Source organism: Dendrobates tinctorius, unplaced genomic scaffold, assembly GCF_039654945.1.
Source record: "Dendrobates tinctorius isolate UK_male_01 unplaced genomic scaffold, ASM3965494v1 ptg000070l, whole genome shotgun sequence".
Lineage (NCBI taxonomy): Eukaryota > Metazoa > Chordata > Amphibia > Anura > Dendrobatidae > Dendrobates > Dendrobates tinctorius.
The window spans coordinates 42151433-42171503 of record NW_027361738.1 but is presented as its reverse complement, the minus strand read 5'-3'; the positions used below and the strand labels follow the sequence as shown (position 1 = coordinate 42171503).

Genomic DNA, 20071 nt, shown 5'->3' with positions numbered 1-20071 from the left:
GGAAGGTGAGAATAACTATATTTATTTTTTTTTATTATTTTTTTTTTTTTTTTTACACCTGATCGCTGGTCTCCCGCCTGTCACAGCGATGCGTGCTGGCCAGCGGGAGACCAGCGACCAAAGAAATGTCCAGAGGTTTCTTGCAGCGATCCCGGCAGGGGGGGCCGCACGTTGATCGCTGTCACACACAGCGATCTCGCTGGCGAGATCGCTGTTACGTCACAAAAGTTGTGACTCAGCAGCGATATCGCTACCGAGATCGCTTAGTGTGACGGTGCCTTTACTGTGCCAACATGCATGCAAAGAATGCTGGGAAACAGCTGACTGCAGCCTCCAACCCCATTGGTGCTCATGTTGCCCACATACAACACAGTAGTCTAGGAGCCAAAGCCAGATTCAGAACGCCAATCAGGGGCCGCACGTAATTGTGACCATTCAGCCAATCAACAGGTGCAGTGCGGTGATTGGCGGAAGCTATTGATATATTCAATTATTTGGACATCATTGTTATGGGGACTCTTCCAACGACAAATAACGGGAAAGAAGGATCAGACACCCCCCTATACTGGAAAAACATTTGCACGTCCATTTGAGAGGACTATGCACGTGTATGGATAAGTCAGGTGAGGTTGTCAGCCAAATGACCGTCATTCTAAGGTATAGTCCTCCACACACATTAGATAGTTAACCAATCTGAGCAAAAATTTTGGCCATGCTGTTGTATGGCTGGAAATTTAAGTCTAATATCGTCTGAACCTGCCTAGAACAACAGTGTTCACCTGATGCAAGTCTAATGTGTATGGGAGAACCAGACAAACTGAGAAAAATTAAGACTCAACATGTCAGATTTGAGACCACCTATCCCTTTTGTTCTCCCAGATAAAAGCTACCACCATGAAACAGAGGATCGCTCAGCCAACAAGCATCTAATGTGAACGGCAGGCTTTAAGGAAGACGTTCACCACACTAAACGCAAAACATTAATTAAAATGCAAGTTCATCTCTTGCATAACTTCCTGCAGACCGAAAACTTCACATTTCTCTGTCCATTGACTGACAAAAAAAAAAAAAAAAAAAAAGTCTAAAAAGGTTACAAACCGTGCGATCAGACAAGAATAAAGGCGCTATTTTTAATTAAGTACTATTGCAAAAATATTGTAGAAACAGAAAAAGTGTATTACATCCTTAAGAGGGTTATTTTCAAAATAGTAAGTTATCTTCCATTTATAGGTTAAAGGATAATTTACTGATAACTGGGAGTCCAACCTTTGTGACCTAACCCGATCCCAAAATGTGGGCTCTAGAACCAGATTCTCATGAGCCTTGGCTTTCTATGGCAGTACTATAAACAATGAATGGAGCTAAAGTTTATGCACATCCACCCCATTCAAGGCAGGTTCAAGCTTTAAGGCCTCTTTCACACATCCGTCTGTCACCATCAGTCAAAATCCGCCGTTTTGCAAAAAAAAAAAAAAGGATCCGCCATTTTTCTTGGCGGATCCGTTTTTCTTCCCATTGACTTGCATTATCGGCGGATCTTGACGGATGGTCATCCGTAGGATCCGTTTTTTCATGGATCCACCAAAATTTGGGGGTCCGCTGACATGACTGGACGGACACAAACGTTTTTTTGCTGGCCGGATTCGCATTTGCCCGGAAGAGTTGCCTTTGCCGGAAATTTAACCCTAAATCCCGTTGTGGCGGCTGAGAAATATATACTCTCTCTCTCAGCACGGGTTCCTTTAAAATTCAAAATTACACGGATCCATCAACAACGGTCCGGTGCCACTCGTTTCTTTCAATCCGCCTACGGATCCGTTTTCCGCCATTTTAGCGGATTTCGACTGAGCTGAAAAACGGATGTGTGAAACAGGCCTAATCTCCACCCCATATAAAGTGAAAAAGAAAAAAAAAAAAATACCTATAGCAGCTTTTGTCCTTACATTTTCTTGAACCTTGTGTATTACTCTACAAACTTCAATCCAATTAGGAAAACTCATCACCTGAGATCTTCAAAAATCCCTCATTTACAAATCAGATACTTTGACTCCAAAAGAAAATATTTCTGTGGTCATGGCTTTATACTGAGGCTCATTGAGTATAAGGCCTCAAAACACTGAATAGATAGAGATATTCTCTCATGTATACACACACACACAGTTTTCTTCCAATTTCCTCCATGGCCCTACACCTGCTGGGATTATTATACTGTGCTCTAGCGGTTGGAGTCGTTGGCTTGGAGCATGATGTCATCTATCACTACCATCATTTTCATTGTTTGCTCACTAGTTACTTAGCGCAATCCTTGCTGTTAAAACAAAAATTAATTTAGGTTAATTTTTAAAGTTCGGGTACATGCTCTTTTCCAACATGGCCTCAGAACTACTTAACCTGCTTACCAGCATTGAGCCATTTTCCAATATGCACACCATACCATGTTACCATTTTTAACAAATCAGTTCTTTCTCTGGCATGATGCCTTTTTCCCGGCATGATGCCTTTTTCCCAATATGGTTGTCAAACCATATTTTTAAAAAAAACCTGTGGGGATCATGGGACTCTCCGCACCCAGTTCCATCCTTTTACTTTGTGTGATTTATTATTTATATAGCACCATTAATTCCATGGTGCTGTACATGAGAAGGGGGGTTACATACAAAGTTATAGACATCGTTAACAGTAAACAAATTTGCAATGACAGACTGGTAGAGAGGGGAGAGGACTCTGTCCTTGCGGACTTACATTCTATGGGATAGTGGGGAAGAGACAGAAGGTCAGGGGTGATTTGCACCATGTTGTGCAGTGGGCATCCTGTAATGTGTGTATTGTAACCACTCACACTGCGCAGATTTTATGCAGCTACACAGCATATATCACCGTCGTTCCTTAGTGACTGCAGACTTTCGTTTTAGACTGGACAATCCCTTTGGGAGTATGCTTTGGGGGTTTTCCCTACATATTTGATAAACTAAAGGAAAACATGCCATCTGAAAAGAGCCGAAATCATAGGCATGTCTAATACCGTCCAAGTACAAACATTATCTCTGGACCAGCCGCTGGTCTTCTGACCCAAACTCCATTTCGTAGGCATATTTGAGGTTGTTGAGTTCAGGTAACGCGACCCAAGGCTGGTCAAAAAATCAAGGTCTGTACTCAGTGTTCAGCAGATGTTTGAATTCAGCCATAGAGCTAGTCCAGACGAGCGTATAAGCAGACTAAGTGCGACACAAGTCGCACATGGACTTAAAAAAAAGAAACCAGAAAACTGAGCATGCACTTCTCTGGTTCATTTTATGGACCATGGTAATGCATGGAATGTACAGTAAACGCAGCTACGGCGTTCACTGACGATGCAGATGACCATATGGCCAGAAGTAGAAGCAGCCGGCCCAATTGTCAATATAGCAAGATTTAGGGTATGTGCACACGCTGCGGATTCCGCAGCGGTTTTGGCCGCTGCGGACCCGCAGCAGTTTTAGCTGCGGTGTACAGTACCATTCAAATGAATGGTAAAAAAAAAACGCTGTGTAGACGTTGCGGAAAAATCCGTGCGGATTTGCTGCGGTTTTGAAACCGCAGAAATTGACATGTCAATTCTTTCTGCGGAATCCGCATCGGGATCCTATCTCCACCATTGTGGAGATGGTGAATCCGCAGGACCAAACAGCAGGCAAAACCGCAGATAATCCGCAGGTCTTTTGACCTGCGGTTTATCTGCGGTTTTTGCAAAATCCGTGCGGATTAATCCGCAGCGGATTCCGCAGCGTCTGCACACACCCTAACCCAGCCTTAGCCCAATATTTTCCTATGCCCAACACTATCACAATGGTGATTTATGGGGCGAGTACACTCTGCTTTGCCAAGCGTGCATGTATTCTCATCATACAGACCGGAGCAAGCTGTTGTCACACACCTCCCTCTCACAGAGACCAATCTACCTGGAAACAAAAGCACTGGCCAGAATTGCCAGATCCTTATTTTCTCCAACATTGTTGAGTAGACATTTTTTAATGAAAATTAGGGGAACACACTACTTTCTGATCACTTTCTCTTTACGGCGTTTACCATAGAAGTTTATCAATCCTTTATTTTGATAGAACAAAACTTTCATGGGACATGCCAAAACCCAAAAAAACCTTTCCCCCTTTTGTTGATAAGAGAAAAGGACAATTTGATTTATATTATTCATTACATTAGCTTTAAGCCCTCTTAGACAACTTTGTGATTCTGCAATCTATAGTAAAAATCACAGTGTAATATTGAATCAATCTTCAGTGGAATACCAAAATGAAGGGGCCCTTAAGCTGGCCCCAGATATCATAAGCCACGTGATCACAAAAGCAGAGGCCTGTTGGGACCCGATGTGAACGAGCACTGGCGCATGTTTCATTGAAATGCAGCTGTCAAATAGACAGCAGCATCTAACTGAACAGAAAAGAAAGGAAAGCAGCAGACAGCACATTCAGAATGAACGGATTGGATGCTGCTCCTCTAAGTTATTTCTCTGGATTATTTAGCAGCATCTAACTGGTCAAAAGCCTTGGCTAGACCTCAGCCTCCCCCATGTGTGGAGTGGATCCCTGCCTGGGGCATTAATCCACTTCCTAATGCAGGAAGGAATAAAAGAAAAAGCTGCATAACTTTCTACCCTCAATGTACAGCAGTAACATTTTATTCTTTATACAGACCATCGTCATTCATAAAGTTAGTAATGATGCCCCAATAACGTTTAGGCGCACAAACCTTTAAAAGCCGATACATGTGGTTTAATGTTATGATAACGCGCTACAAAAAAAAAAATTAACGTACATAGCAGTGAATAAGTTCTTTGTGACAAGTTGCACTAAAAAATTATTACATAGGTGCATAAAATTTGCGGGGAGGAATTACAAGCAGCAACAGCTTTGAAGTATCTGGTTTCTTATGAGTGGCGTCACCTCAATTATATAATTGGAATTACTGTAATTTTTTCTCAATCAGCTTCACTACTCTCAAAGACTACCTGTCACAAATTTTTTTATTACCACCAAAAGCCACTAAAATACATGTGAAGTTGTATTCCCAGTTTCTTAATTATTTCATATATTAAACATGCTTTACTCTAACAAGGGGGCTTGAACCAGTGATTCAGACTGGTGATATAGAATATATATATTTTGCTTTTATATTTAATTTTGTCATTTATTTCACACAGTGTGCTCCAAGTAGGGTGATAAACATTTGAGGGGATTTTCAATATTTATATACATTCTTATTATGCAGATGTCCACTGTAACTTCGGCTGGCATGTTAGTCCCAGTTACAGGGCAAATTCAGCATACTGCCTACACTGCTGATTGGGCCTGCCTTCTCAGCATCACGTAATCACGAGTCGGGTTCAGTGAAGGAAGTACTTTTAACTCTTTCTATATTGTATACACAGCCATTGTTCAATGCTGTTTATATAGTTAACAGAAAGGCAGAAATGGTAATAAACCATCTCTGCCTTCTCTACAGTGAGGCTGACTGTGTGACAGCTAGCTCTCCGCTCCTGCATGATTTCAGAAGCTGCTGACTTTATAATAATGTTCAAAAACGTCAGCCATGTGCAGACTGTACCAATGGTTTAAAAGCTGACGGGTGTCTGGAAACAGTTATCCCCATTTCTGTAGTTAATGGCCGTTGCGCTTTTCCCAAAACTCTTTTTTTGCAACTGCCATAGAAATTGGCAGTACAGCTGCACTTGTCTGTTATTGTAATCCCAGCTGTGGTGGTGGGGACATAGATACAGTTATTACCACCACGGCCATGGAAGACAGATGGGAATAATCCTTATAAGGCAACCTGTCAGCGGAATTGCGCCAAGTAACCTACAGACAGTCAGGTCAGCGCTATTATACTGATTACAATGACACCTTGGTTGATGAAATCAGTCTTGTGGTTGTTTAATCTCCATTTGTAGTTTTCAGTTAATGAGATTCTCATGCTCCAGGGGAGCCTGCGGTGGTGGTCTTCATGCGGTGCGCTGCTTACATATTAATCTGTATGGCCATATGACAGGTCACTAATATTTCACGGACCTGCCCCCTATTTTACATTATGCATATCATATTATGGGGTTAAAAAAATTACATTAAGCAAAATGGCGCAGGCGTCTGAACAGTAGCATGTATTGCATTATGTGTACAATATTGTAGTTAAAAAAAAATGTAACTTCATCGGAACACGATAGATGCTACTGCGCATGCACCGCTGGCGCCATTTTGATGAAGTTGAATTATTTATTTTACGCTACAATATCACAGGCATAGTGTGATACATGCCATTGCATAGGCACTGCCACCCGCAACATTTGCTTAATGCAATTTTTTTTCTAACCCCACAATAGTATATGCATTATATAAAATAGGGGCAGATCACTCAGGCATCAGTGACCTGTCATAAGCCATACAGATGAATATGTACGCAGAGCACCACATAAACCCCCCCCCCGTGGGCCGCCCTGGAGTACGAGAATCTCATTAACTGAAAACTACAAATAAAGATTAACCCCTTCACCCCCAAGGGTGGTTTGCATGTTCATGACCGGGCCAATTTTTACAATTCTGACCACTGTCCCTTTATGAGGTAATAACTCTGAAACGCTTCCATGGATCCCGGTGATTCTGACATTGTTTTCTCGTGACATATTGTACTTCATGTTAGTGGTAAAATTTCATTCAAATAACTTGCGTTTGTGAGAAAAACGGAAATTTGGCGAAAATTTCGCAATTTTCCAACTTTTAATTCTTATGCCCCTAAATCACAGAGATACGGCACACAAAAAACTTAAGTAACATTTCCCACATGTTTACTTTACATCAGCACAATTTTGGAACCAAAATTTTTTTTTGTTAGGAAGTTATAAGGGTTAAAAGTTGACCAGCGATTTCTCATTTTTACAACACCATTTTATTTTTAGGACCATTTTATTTTTAGTCCTTTTGGAAGTGCATTGAGCAGCAAGGTGGTGTGCTGGTAAAGGGGGGGGGGGAAAAAACACTCTTAAATCTTCTGCCTGAGCGAGTGTGAACGAGCTGAGTGTGACCTGAGCGTGAGTGCGAACTGTGGTAAGTGTGTGACTTGAGATTCAGTGACTTTAGATTCAGGGAGTTTCCAAGGGAGGTCTTACTAAATTGCTGTTATATTAATACTTTTTTTTTTTTTTTTTTAAGTTATTTTTGCTTATCTTATTGTCTGGTGCAATCCCCATTAGGATGTGCTCCACTATTGCCAATGCCATCCAGTGCACGTCTTGCCGCATGTATGAAATCCTTGAACAGCCGGTCGAGGGTGCATACTGCTGTGCGAGATGTGAGCACGTTGTGCATTTGGAAGCCCAGATACTGGATCTAAATGTGCAGCTGGCAACACTGAGATCCGTAGACAATATGGAAAGGAGTCTTCTGCTCACTGAGCAGACGCTCAATGGGATAGATGAGGGGGGGGGGGATGCTAGGTTGGAGCTGCAGGACAATGAAGCAGCTAGCTGGGTGACAGTTAGAAGGCGGGGTAGAGGGAAGAGCGCCAGGGAGGCTAGTCCTGATCTGACACACCCCAATAAGTTTGCTAAGTTGGCAGATGAGGGGAGTGTTAGTGCAGGAGTAGCACTGCTGCAGCAAGGCATGTCCTCTGAAAGCCGGAGGAGTGTCTGCTCCAGTAAGGGGGGAAATAGGAGAGCAGGGCAGGCCAGACAGGTTCTGGTAGTGGGAGACTCAATTATTAGGGGAACAGATAGGGCAATCTGTCACAAAGACAGGGATCGTCGAACGGTGTGCTGCCTACCTGGCGCTCGAGTCCGACACATCGCTGATCGGGTTGACAGATTACTGGGAGGGGCTGGTGAGGATCCAGCTGTCATGGTGCACATTGGCACAAATGACAAAGTTAGAGGTAGGAGGAAGGTCCTTAAAGATGATTTCAGGGAATTAGGCTGTAAGCTTAAAGCAAGGACCTCCAAGGTGGTATTTTCGGAAATACTTCCTGTACCACGTGCCACACCAGAGAGGCAACGGGAGATTAGGGAGGTTAATAAGTGGCTCAGGAATTGGTGTAGGAAGGAGGGGTTTGGGTTCCTGCAGAACTGGGCCGACTTCTCAGTTGGCTACAGGTTCTACGCTAGGGACGGGCTGCACCTCAATGGGGAGGGTGCAGCTGTGCTGGGGGAGAAAATGGCTAGAAGGTTGGAGGAGTGTTTAAACTAGGGACTGGGGGGAGGGTATTCCTTTTATATGAGGGGAAGACAGTGCAGATAGATACCTGGGCAAAAATAATGACATTGGGGATAGGGGTGGCATGGGGGGTGGGGTTAGAACAGTTAATTTAAGAATAGAGGTACAGAGAGATACATAAAATGCATGTATACTAATGCCAGAAGTCTCGCCAACAAAATGGAGGAATTGGAGTTAATGTTGTTGGAGCATAATTATGACATAGTGGGGATATCTGAGAAATGGCTGGACAAGAGCCACGACTGGGCGGTTAATTTACAGGGCTATAGTCTGTTCAGAAATGACCGAACAAATAAGTGAGGGGGAGGTGTGTGTTTATATGTAAAATCATCCTTAAAACCCATCCTTCGTGATAATATATATGAATCTAATGAAAATGTAGAGTCCCTGTGGGTAGAGATAAGGGGAGGGGGGGAAAAATAATAAATTACTGATAGGGGTTTGTTATAAGTCTCCAAAAATAATGGAAGCAACAGAGAATATCCTCATAAAGCAAATAGATGAAGCTGCGACTCAAGGAGAAGTCATTATTATGGGGGACTTCAACTACCCTGAAATACATTGGGGAACCGAAACCTGCAGTTCCAGCAAAGGTAATAGGTTTTTGACTACTATGAGAGACAATTGCCTTTCACAACTGGTTCAGGACCCAACAAGAGGGGGGGCACTGCTGGACCTAATATTAACCAACAGGCCAGACCGCATATCAAATGTAAGTGTTGGGGGTCACTTGGGTAATAGTGATCACAAATTAATAAGTTTTCATGTATCCTTTAATAAGTTGTGCAGTAGAGGGGTTACAAGGACACTAAACTTCAGGAAGGCAAATTTCCAACGGATGAGAGATGATCTTGGTGCAATTAATTGGGACGATATCCTGAGACGTAAAAATACACAAAGAAAATGGGAGACGTTTATTAGCATCCTGAATAGGACCTGTGCACAATATATACCATATGGGAATAAACATGCTAGAAATAGGAGGAAACCACTATGGTTAAATAGAGCTGTAAGGGGTGCAATAAGATAAAAATAAAGCATTTAGAGAATTAAAGCAAGTAGGTAGTGATGAGGCATTAACTAAATACAGAAGATTAAATAAATTCTGTAAAAAGCAAATCAAGACAGCAAAGATTGAGACAGAGAGACACATTGCCAGAGAAAGTAAAAATAATCCCAAAATATTCTTTAACTACATAAATAGTAAGAAGCTAAAAAATGATAGTGTTGGCCCCCTTAAAAATAGTCTAGGTGAAATGGTGGATGAGGAAAAAGACAAAATGCTAAATGACTTTTTTTCAACAGTATTTACACAAGAAAATCCCGTGTCGGATAACGTGATCAGGGATAAAAATTCTCCGTTAAATGTCACCAGCTTAACCCAGCAGGAAGTACGGCGGCGTCTAAAAATCACTAAAATTGACAAATCCCCGGGCCCGGATGGGATACACCCCCGAGTACAGCAGGAATTAAGCACAGTCATAGATAGACCATTATTTTTAATCTTTAAAGATTCCATAATAACAGGATCTGTACCACAGGCCCGGCGTTTGGCAAATGTGGTGCCAATATTCTAAAAGGGGACAAAAACTGAACTTGGAAATTATAGGCCAGTAAGTTTAACCTCAACTGTGGGTAAAATCCTGGAGGGTTTTCTAAGAGATACTATACTGGAGTATCTGGGGAAGAATAACCTTATGACCCAATATCAGCATGGGTTTACAAGGGACCGTTCCTGTCAGACTAATCTGATAAGCTTTTATGAAGAGGTAAGTTCCGGACTGGACCAAGGGAATGCAGTGGACGTGGTGTACATGGACTTTTCAAAAGCTTTTGATACGGTGCCACACAAAAGGTTGATACATAAAATGAGAACAATGGGGATAGGGGAAAATATGTGTAGGTGGGTTAAGAGCTGGCTCAGGGAAAGGAAACAAAGGGTGGTTATTAATGGAGCACACTCGGACTGGGTCACAGTTAGCAGTGGGGCACCACAGGGGTCAGTTTTGGGCCTGCTTCTTTTTAACATTTATTAATGACCTTGTAGGGGGCATAGAGAGTAGAATTTCAATATTTGCAGATGACACTTAGGCTATGTGCACACGTTGCGGATTCCGCTGCGGTTTTTTCCGCGCGGAAACGCAGGTAAAACCGCAGGTAAAGTGACCTGCGGTTTTCCTGCGTTTTGGTCTGCGGTTTTGCTCTGCGGTTTCACACCTCTACTATGGTAGAGGTATGAAACCGCTGCGGAAACCGCACAAACAATTGACATGCTGCGGTTTGTAAACCGCAGCAAAACCGCGCGGAAAAAAACGCACCGTCAGCACAGCGTTTTTGAAACCCCATAGGGTTTCATTGTACTGTACTTGGTCAGCGGAACTGCTGCGTTTCCGCAGCGGCAAAACCGCACAGTGTGCACACAGCCTAAACTCTGCAGGGTAATCAATACAGAGGAGGACAATTTTATATTACAGGAGGATTTATGTAAACTAGAAGCTTGGGCTGATAAATGGCAAATGAGCTTTAATGGGGATAAATGTAAGGTCATGCACTTGGGTAGAACGAACAAGATGTATAATTATGTGCTTAATTGTAAAACACTGGGCAAAACAGTCACTGAAAAAGACCTGGGTGTATGGGTGGACGACAAACTCACATTTAGCGGCCAGTGTCAGGCAGCTGCTGCAAAGGCAAATAAAATAATGGGATGCATTAAAAGAGGCATAGATGCTCATGAGGAGAACATCATTTTACCTCTATATAAGTCACTAGTGCGACCACACTTAGAATACTGTGCCTAGTTCTGGTCTCTGGTGTATAAGAAAGACATAGCTGAACTGGAGCGGGTGAAGAAGAGCAACCAAGGTTATTAGGGAACTAGGGGGTCTGCAATACCAAGACAGGTTATTACACTTGGGGTTATTTAGTTTGGAGAATCGGAGGCTTCGGGGTGATCTTATTACAATGTATAAATATATGCGGGGACAATACAAAGACCTATCTAATGATCTTTTTACTCTTAGACCTGTGACGGGGACAAGGGGGCATACTCTACATCTGGAGGAAAGAAGGTTTAAGCATACTCACAGACGCGGATTCTTTACTGTAAGAGCAGTGAGACTATGGAACTCTCTGCCATATGATGTTGTAATGAGTGATTCCCTACTAAAATTTAAGAAGGGACTGGATGCCTTTCTTGGAAAGTATAATATTACAGGGTATATACACTAGTTTCCTTAATATTGCGTTGATCCAGGGAGCTAGTCTGATTGCCGTATGTGGAGTCGGGAAGGAATTTTTTTCCCCAGTGTGAAGCTTACTGTTGCCACATGGGGTTTTTTTGCCTTCCTCTGGATCAACATGTTAGGGCAAGTTAGGATAGGATATGGGTTGAACTAGATGGACTTAAAGTCTCCCTTCAACCTTAATAACTATGTTACTATGTTACATCACATTTGAAGCCACTTTGAGGGGTCTATATGATAGAAAATACCCAAAAGTGACACCATTCTAAAAACTGCACCCCTTAAGGTGCTCAAAACCACATTTAAGAAGTTTATTAACCCTTTAGGTGCGTCACAGGAATTTTTTTTGAATATTTTAAAAAAAAAATGAACATCAACTTTTTTTCACAAAAAAAATACTTCAGGTTCAATTTTTTTTATTTTACCAAGGGTAACAGGAGAAATTGGACTGCAAAAGTTATTGTGCAATTTGTCCTGAGTACGCTGATACCTGATATGTGGGGGGGGGGGAAACGACTGTTTCGGCGCATGGCAGCTCAGAATGGAAGGAGCGCCGTTTGACTTTTTCAATGCAAAATTGGCTGGAATTCAGATCGGACGCCATGTCACGTTTGGAGAGTCCCTGATGTACCTAAACAGTGGAAACCCCCTACAAGTGACCCCATTTTGGAAACTAGACCTCCCAAGGAACTTATCTAGATATGTGGTGAGAACTTTGAACCCACAAGGGCTTTACAGAAGTTTATAACGTACAGCGGTACAATTAAAAAATCATTTTTTCCACAAAAATGATCTTTTCACCCCACTTTTTATTTTCCCAAGGGTAACAGGACACTAAAAGTTATTGTGCAATTTGTCCTGAGTACGCTGATAAACCACTATTTGGGCGCATGGCAGAGCTTGGAATGGAAGCAGCGCCATTTGACGTTTTTGGCTGGAATTGAGATCGGACACCATGTCGCGATTGGAAAACCCCTGATGTACCTAAACAGTGGAAACCCCCCACAAATGACACCATTTTGTAAACTAGACCCTCCAAGGAATTTATCTAGATGTGTGGTGAGCACTTTGAACCCCCAAGGGCTTCACAGAAGTTTGTAATGCCTGGGCATGAAAATAAAAAAAATTGTATTTTTTCCACAAACATGATCAATTAGTCCCCAATTTTTTATTTTCCCAAGGGTAACAGGAGAAATTGAACCCCAAAAGTTGTTGTCCAATTTGTCCTGGGTACGCTGACGCCCCATATGTGGGAGAAAACTACTGTATGGACACACGTCGGGGCTCGGAAGGGAAGTAGTGACGTTTTGGAATGCAGACTTTGAGGGAATGTTCCGCGGGTGTCATGTTGCCTTTGGAGAGCCCCTAATGTACCTAAACAGTGGAAACCCCCCACAAATGACCCCATTTTGGAAACGAGACCCCCTTAGGAACTTATTTAGATGTGTGGTGAGCACTTTGAACCCCCAAGGGCTTCACAGAAGTTTATAATGCCCGGGCATGAAAATAAAAAAAATCGTATTTTTTCCACAAACATGATCAATTAGTCCCCAATTTTTTCATTTTCCCAAGGGTAACAGGAGAAATCGGACCCCAAAAGTTGTCCAATTTGTCATGAGTACGCTGACACCCCATATGTGGGAGAAAACTACTGTATGGACACGTCGGGGCTCAGCAGGGAAGCAGTGACGTTTTGGAATGCAGGCTTTGATGGAATGGTCTGCGGGTGTCATGTGCGTTTGGAGAGCCCCTGATGTACCTAAACTATTGAAACTCCCCACAAGTGACCCCATTTTGGATACTAGACCCCCCACGGAACTTATCTAGATGTGTGGTGAGCACTTTGAACCCCCAAGTGCTTCACAGAAGTTTATAACGCTCGGACGTGAAAATAAAAAAATCATTTTCCACAAAAATGATATTTTTGCCCCCAATTTTTTATTTTCCTAAGGATAACAGGAGAAATTGGACCACAAAAGTTGATTTGCAATTTGTCCTGAGTAGGCTGATACGTAAAACACTGTTTGGGTGCATGGCAGAGCATGGAAGGGAAGGAGCACCATTTGACTTTTTCAACTCAGAATTGGCTGGAATTGAGATCAGACGCCATGTTGCATTTGGAGAGCCCCTGATGTGCCCAAACAGTGGAAACCCCCAATTCTAACTCCAACCCGAACCCCAACACACCCCTAACCCTAATCTCAGCCCTAGCCCTAACCCTAACCCTAACGGAAAAATGGAAATAAATACATTTTTTTTTATTTTATTATTTTTCCCTAACTAAGGGGGTGATAACGGGGGGGTTTGATTTACTATTTATGGCGGTTTTTATATTTGGCAGCTGTCGCACGCTAAAAGACGCTTTTTATTGTAAAAATAGTTTTTGCATCATCACATATTGAGAGCTATAATTTTTCCGTATTTTGACCCACCGAGTCATGTGAGGTCTTATTTTTTGCGGGACGAGTTGACGTTTTTATTGGTACCATTTTCGGGCACGTGACATTTTTTGATCGCTTTTTATTCCGATTTTTGGGACGCAGAATGAACAAAAACCAGAGTTTCATGAATTTCTTTTGGGGGGGTGCGTTTACACCGTTCCGCGTGCGGTAAAATTGATAAAGCGGTTTTATTCTTCGGGTCAGTACGGTTACAGCGATACCTCATTTAGGTCTTTTTTTATGTTTTGTCGGTTTTATGCAATGAAAACTTTTATATAAAAAAATTATTTTTGCATCGCTTTATTCTGCAAGCTATAACTTTTTTATTTTTTCGCTGATGCTGTGTGGCGGCTCGTTTTTTTGCGGGACAAGATGATGTTTTCAGCGGTACCATGGTTATTTATATGCGTCTTTTTGGTCACGCGTTATTACACTTTTTGTTTGGCGGTATGATAATAAATCATTATTTTTTGCTTCGTTTTTTATTTTTATTTTTTAAGGGGTTCGCTAAAGGGGTTAACTAATGGGACAGTTTTATAGGGCGGGTCGTTACGGACGCGGCAATACCTAATGTGTACTTTTATTGTTTTTTTTATTTCCAAAAAATGGGTTTATTTGGGGGAATATTTTTTTTTTTTTCTAATTTATTTGGCGATTTTTTTAAAATTATTTTAACACTTTTTTTATTTTTTTTTTTAACTTTATTAAATAGTCCCAGGTGGGACATCACTGTCCTGTGACAGATCGCTGATCTGTCACATCACAGATCACTGACAGATCAGTGATCTGTCACAGGCAGTGCAGAAGGCTTCCTCATGCCTGCGCTTTGCAGGCACTGAGGAAGCCAGCTTCCTGCAGGCCCCCAAAGGCCCCCGTCGCCATCTTGGATTCAGGGGCCTGCAGGAAAGGAGCCCCCCCGCAGCAGCGCTGCACATTGCGCTGCCGTGGGGGGCTCAGGGAAGCACGGAGGGAGCCCCCTCCCTGCCGATGCTTCCCTTTAACCCCCGGTACACCGCGATCATGTTTGATCGCGGTGTGCAAGGGGTTAAAGTGTCGGGGGCGGTCCGTGACCGCCCCTGACACATTGTGCCGGGTGTCAGCTGTGATAATCAGCTGACACCCGGCCGCGATCAGCGGTACTCACCACGTGGGCGCCGCTGATCGCGGTAGACGTACTATCCTGTCCATGGGCATAGGGGCCCGGGTCCCATGGACGGGATAGTACGTCGGATGTCAGGAAAGGGTTAAACAACCACAAGACTGATTTCATCACCAGGTATCATTTTAATCAGTATAACGACGCCGTAGCATGATCGGATCTAAAATATCTAGTGATGAGCGAGTATACTCGTTGCTCGTGTGTCGAGTGTTGAAGTTTTAGTTTTCGTCATCTCCGCTACATGATTTGCGACTGCTGGACAGGTTGAATACATGTGTGGAATGCCTGGTTGTTAGGGAATTCCCACATGTATTCAGCCTGTCTACAAGTTGCAAATAATGCAGCTGAAACGAGGAAATCTAAATCTGCGAGCACGACAAAATACTCAGAGGTCACCCGAGCAACAAGTATACTTGCTCATCATTAATAATATCCATATATTCATTTTATTTAGCAATATAAATTTGTTGAGGAAAAAAAAAAAAAAAAAAAAAAAAAAAGATTCTTCCTCAAAATGGCACCGCTGCGCCAGCGCAGTAGCATGATTCGGAAAGTGATAGATGCTATTGTGCAGGCACCACTGCTATTTTCCTAGAGGGGGAAAAAAAAAATTGTCTCCACCAAGATGGCGTCGACTGCGCAAGAGCATTAACGGATCGCAGAGAGATGCCACTGCGCAGGCGGCCTCATCTTGGTGGAGAATTTTTTTTCCCTCTAGCAAAAAAGCACCAGCAGTGGAGTCTGCGCAGTACTTATCGCTTTCCGAATTATGCCCTGAAAGGCAGTGGTTGAAACTCAAACTGGCCAAACCTAATGACAGGTTCGCTTTAAAGTGCCAAAATTTCCAAATGTTAGAAACGGAGATTCTTTTAAAGTTTTAACTAGATTACTGGCCATATAACATTGGAGGATGCAAGAGCCGCTTCTACAGACACAACTGACAGTACTATGCTGTCGATAGAGATACTGTATATGTCAGCACCTCAATAAACAGCTCTTCAACTGTTTAAGACATGGGCCCTCAAACTACAGCCCGCGGGCCACATGCGGACTTTTATCCGGCCCCCCGCCAGGCCGACAATGAACTCATGAACTGCACTGCAGTTCAATGCCAGCGGGCCCTGTAATCGCGGGCGGGACGAGGCGCCGAGGAAAGGCGTTACGCAGCCCTCCGCGTGCAGCAGAGCACAGTGCACACAGACACACACAGTGCACATCAGGCCTGCGCGGCCTGATGACGTCACGCCGCCTGTGTGCCTGTGCAGGAAGAAGACTGAGATGAGCGGGCGCCTCTTCAGAGCAGCGGGGGACATAGGCGAGTACTTTTTTTTTTTTTTTTCTTTTAAACGCTGGGTCCTATTGGGGTCATTTACCAGCCTAATGGGGACATTTACCTGTCAATTGGGGACCTGTGCTACCTAATGGGGACATTTACCTGCCTAATGGGGACCTGTGCTGCCTATTGTGTGCACAGGAATTTATTCATTATTTTTTTTTTTAACTATATTCCAGCCCTCCAACGGTCCGAGGGACCGTAATCTGGCCCCCTGTTTAAAAAGTTTGAGGATCCCTGGTTTAAGGGGACCTGTCACCAGGTCAAAAGTGGCCAAATGTTAAAGGTATTCTAGTCCTGCTTGTTTTGAGTATTCAGTTTCATTTTTTGCTCGCTTTTTAAAATCCACCTTAGGCTATGTGCACACGGAGTTTTTTGGCTCTGCGGATTTTGTAGTAAAAAAGGCAGATAAATCCGCAGGACTAAAGTCCTGCGGTTTTACACCTCATAATGGATGAGGTGTGAAACTGCAGCGTTTCTGCCCAAAATAATTGACATGCTGAGGATTGTAAACCGCGGAAAAATCTGAAGCATGTGCACTGCGTTTTCCAGTTTACCATTGAAAACAATGGTACTGTACAACGCACCTAAATCTGCTGCGGACCCGCAGCTGCAGAAACGCTGCGGATCCGCAGCAGAATCCGCACCGTGTGCACATACACTTATGGTTCCAGAGACATTTGGTCTTTGTTTAGTGCACCTAGTATGCTCGTTTTGGTGGTTTTTACCAAGTGGTCATCACTTGCAGGATTTTCTGGAAGTGTTGCTTTAATCTACAATATAATTACCATGTGAGCATTGCCCCTTCAGTAAAATAATTAGGGCCCAATTCATCAAAGTGCTCAGGCCAGAATTATGGTGTGAAAGATGAGGGTATGTGCACACGCTGCGGTTCCGCAGCAGTCCTGCAGACAGTGTACAGTACAATCTAAGTCTATGGGATTAAGGCTATGCGCACACGCTGCGGTTTCACCTGAGGGTTTTTCCCCGCGGAACCGCAGGTAAAGCGGCCTGCGGTTTCACACCTCTACTACATTAAAGGTGTGAAACCGCAGCGGAATCCGCAGAAACAATTGACATGCTGCGGAAAAAACGCAGCAAAACCGCGCTGAAAAAAAACGCAGTGTGAGCACTGCGGTTTTGGAAACCCATAGGGTTACATGGTACTGTACCATGTCTGCAGAACTGCTGCGGTTCCGTAGGGCCAAAACCGCAGCGGAACCGCAGCAAAAACCGCAGCGTGTGCACATAGCCTTACAATCCACTGTGCACATGCTGCAGTTTTTACACTGCAGAAAAGCTGCAGTTTTGAATCTGCAGAAAGAATTGACATGTCAATTCTTTCTGCGGTTTGCCACCTGTTCCATTGTCCAGGTGTCAAACCGCATGGGAAAACCACTGGCCAATAAGCAGGCAAAACCGCAGGTAAATTTACCTGCAGTTCTACCTGCGGATACGCACGGAAAAATCCGCTGGTGAATCTGCGTGTGTACATAGCCTTAGACAGGAGAAGAAGGGGGGCCCGCAAAAGCTGTGCAAAATTATTAAGACTTGGTGGTTTCATACCAGTTTCCCCCCAGCTTGGACAGAATGGGCATAGCTGGGGTAGGGCGGGGGTGCACCAGCTCCTCCAATTCATGATGTACTGTGGGACGCTGTACGCCAGAAACCCCACTCTAGTCGGTCAGATTAGAAGATTCAGCACGATGTGTGCGTCCCTACATAAATCAGGAGCATCTGACTCCCGCATACCTCCTCACCAAGGCCAGTGTGATGAATCGGGCGCACAAAAATAAAAAAAAAGAGGTCACTATCTGAAGGCACTCAAAGGCTCTAAATTCCTATGAGGAGAAGACTTGGCGAATTTTGTGATGCTGCAGATTTTCTACCCCAAATGAGCTCATTTAGGCCGGTTTCACATTTGTGGTTTAGTCCGCTGCGTTTGATGCGCATGCATCTGCATACGTCCTGCGTACCTATCTTTAACATGGGGTACGCAGGGACATGCGTTTGTATGTGATTGGGTGCGTCTTTTCGCGGGACACGGCGGGGCGCAGCAAACGCATCTTGTTCTATTTTTTTGCGGCGTGAACATCCAGTCATCCGCATGCGGACGACGTGCGCAAAAAAACCTGCATTACCGTCTATGGAAACACAAGCGTACACAACGACACGAGTATGCTTTGCGCACGCAAGAATTTACATGAGACACGCCCACTGGGTGTGGCTTGTGTAAAATCAAAAATTCGCTGGGAAATAGCATTTGCCTAGGTTTGCGGATGATACGCTGCAGACTCAACTGCAAGTGTGAACCTAGCCTTAGATTACTCGCATTTTGGCGGGTTCTTTCCACCTGCAAGTTTGTCTCTTTTGGGTACGTCATGTTTTTTTCTCTTTATTTTAACTACCCTGTTTTGGCTGGTTTTTCCACTTTGAGAAATCTTTAAGTTATGAGCAGATTACGTGCATTTCCCTCATCTCATTTACATCTATGAGAAAAACCTGCAAATAAAGCGCATATTTATCACAAGAGATTGACAGGTCACAGACTTCAGAAATTACCCAGCAGGTCAGTTTCTGCAGCGAGGAGAAAAAAAAAAAAACAACACAAGTGCACATAAGATATCAGTAAATCCCTCGCACTTTCCTTGAGCTACAGAAAAAACGCACCAATTCCTCATCGTGGGAACTTCGCCCAAGAATCACACGACACGCGAGCAGCCACACGTCACCATACAGCAGAGGAAAGCGTGGCTGGCGCTGCGGACAATTCCCCAAAAGAGATTAGAGACGAGTCGCTGCCCCACTTCCCATATTCATTAAAATGGGAAACTGAAAGTCGCAGACCCCAATTGTGAGTGCGGCGGCTCCCCTCCCCCACTGCGCATTGTCACCTTAGAGGGGTGGTCATTAGAGCATGACGGCAGACTTGTCACTTTAGACAGGACAAGCCCTTTATTGCTGGGGGGCGAGCGCCGATTACAAAGAATGGTCGCCAGGAAGGAGGAGAGTATGGGGGGTGGTAATACGGGCGCCCTGCAAACGAATATGCACAGGAGACCCCACACAATTAGGGGCAGACCCCGCATGAGGACAGGGGGTCTCGGCGCCCCCACACCGGGCACACTGCCCTCAGCACGAGGGATGAGGTAAAAGCCGCAGCCCCCAGGATGGCGAGTACCCGCACGCTGGGACTTGTAGTACCAGGCCAGACACTGTGTAATCCCCACAGCAGCCCTGACATGCGCAGACACAGGGCAGGACGCGGAGCTCTCCGCGCACACTGCCGGCATTGCCCGCCGCCCCCATCCTTCCTCCGCCATGTCTCCGGTACTGTCCTCCCCCCACACATCCCCGGACCACCTCTCACCTCCGCGCTCGTCTCGCCGGTGTCCGCTGACTCAGACGCAGTTATCAGCTCCGTGCCGGAAGTGTGCGTTACTAACGCGAGTTTTGCCAGCACGTCACTTCCGGTCTCTGTTGCCCCCGGTGACGGGAGTGGAATTTTCTGGAATGCTCTGGGTCTGGTGCTGGGTCGTGATGTCCTGACCTAACCGGATGCTTAGATATGTTCTCCGTCTTATAGGGGGCTCCCTAGTACGCGGTAATCTGGGAATATGGCGACTGTCGGTTAATGACCTTGA

At 44.2% G+C, this 20071-nt stretch overlaps 1 protein-coding gene across 2 annotated transcripts in view; it reads right to left on the bottom strand.

Moving 5' to 3' along the window:
• DNAJB6 (DnaJ heat shock protein family (Hsp40) member B6) overlaps positions 1-19965 on the bottom strand; it is a 147018-nt gene extending 127053 nt beyond the window's left edge. The window contains exon 1 of one of the 2 annotated variants that reach the window (XM_073581603.1): positions 19798-19965. The gene's annotated coding sequence lies outside the window, so the exon portion shown is untranslated. The remainder of the gene's footprint in view (positions 1-19797) is intronic. The other variant, XM_073581604.1, reaches the window with a different exon arrangement.
• Positions 19966-20071: the final 106 nt, after the last annotated feature.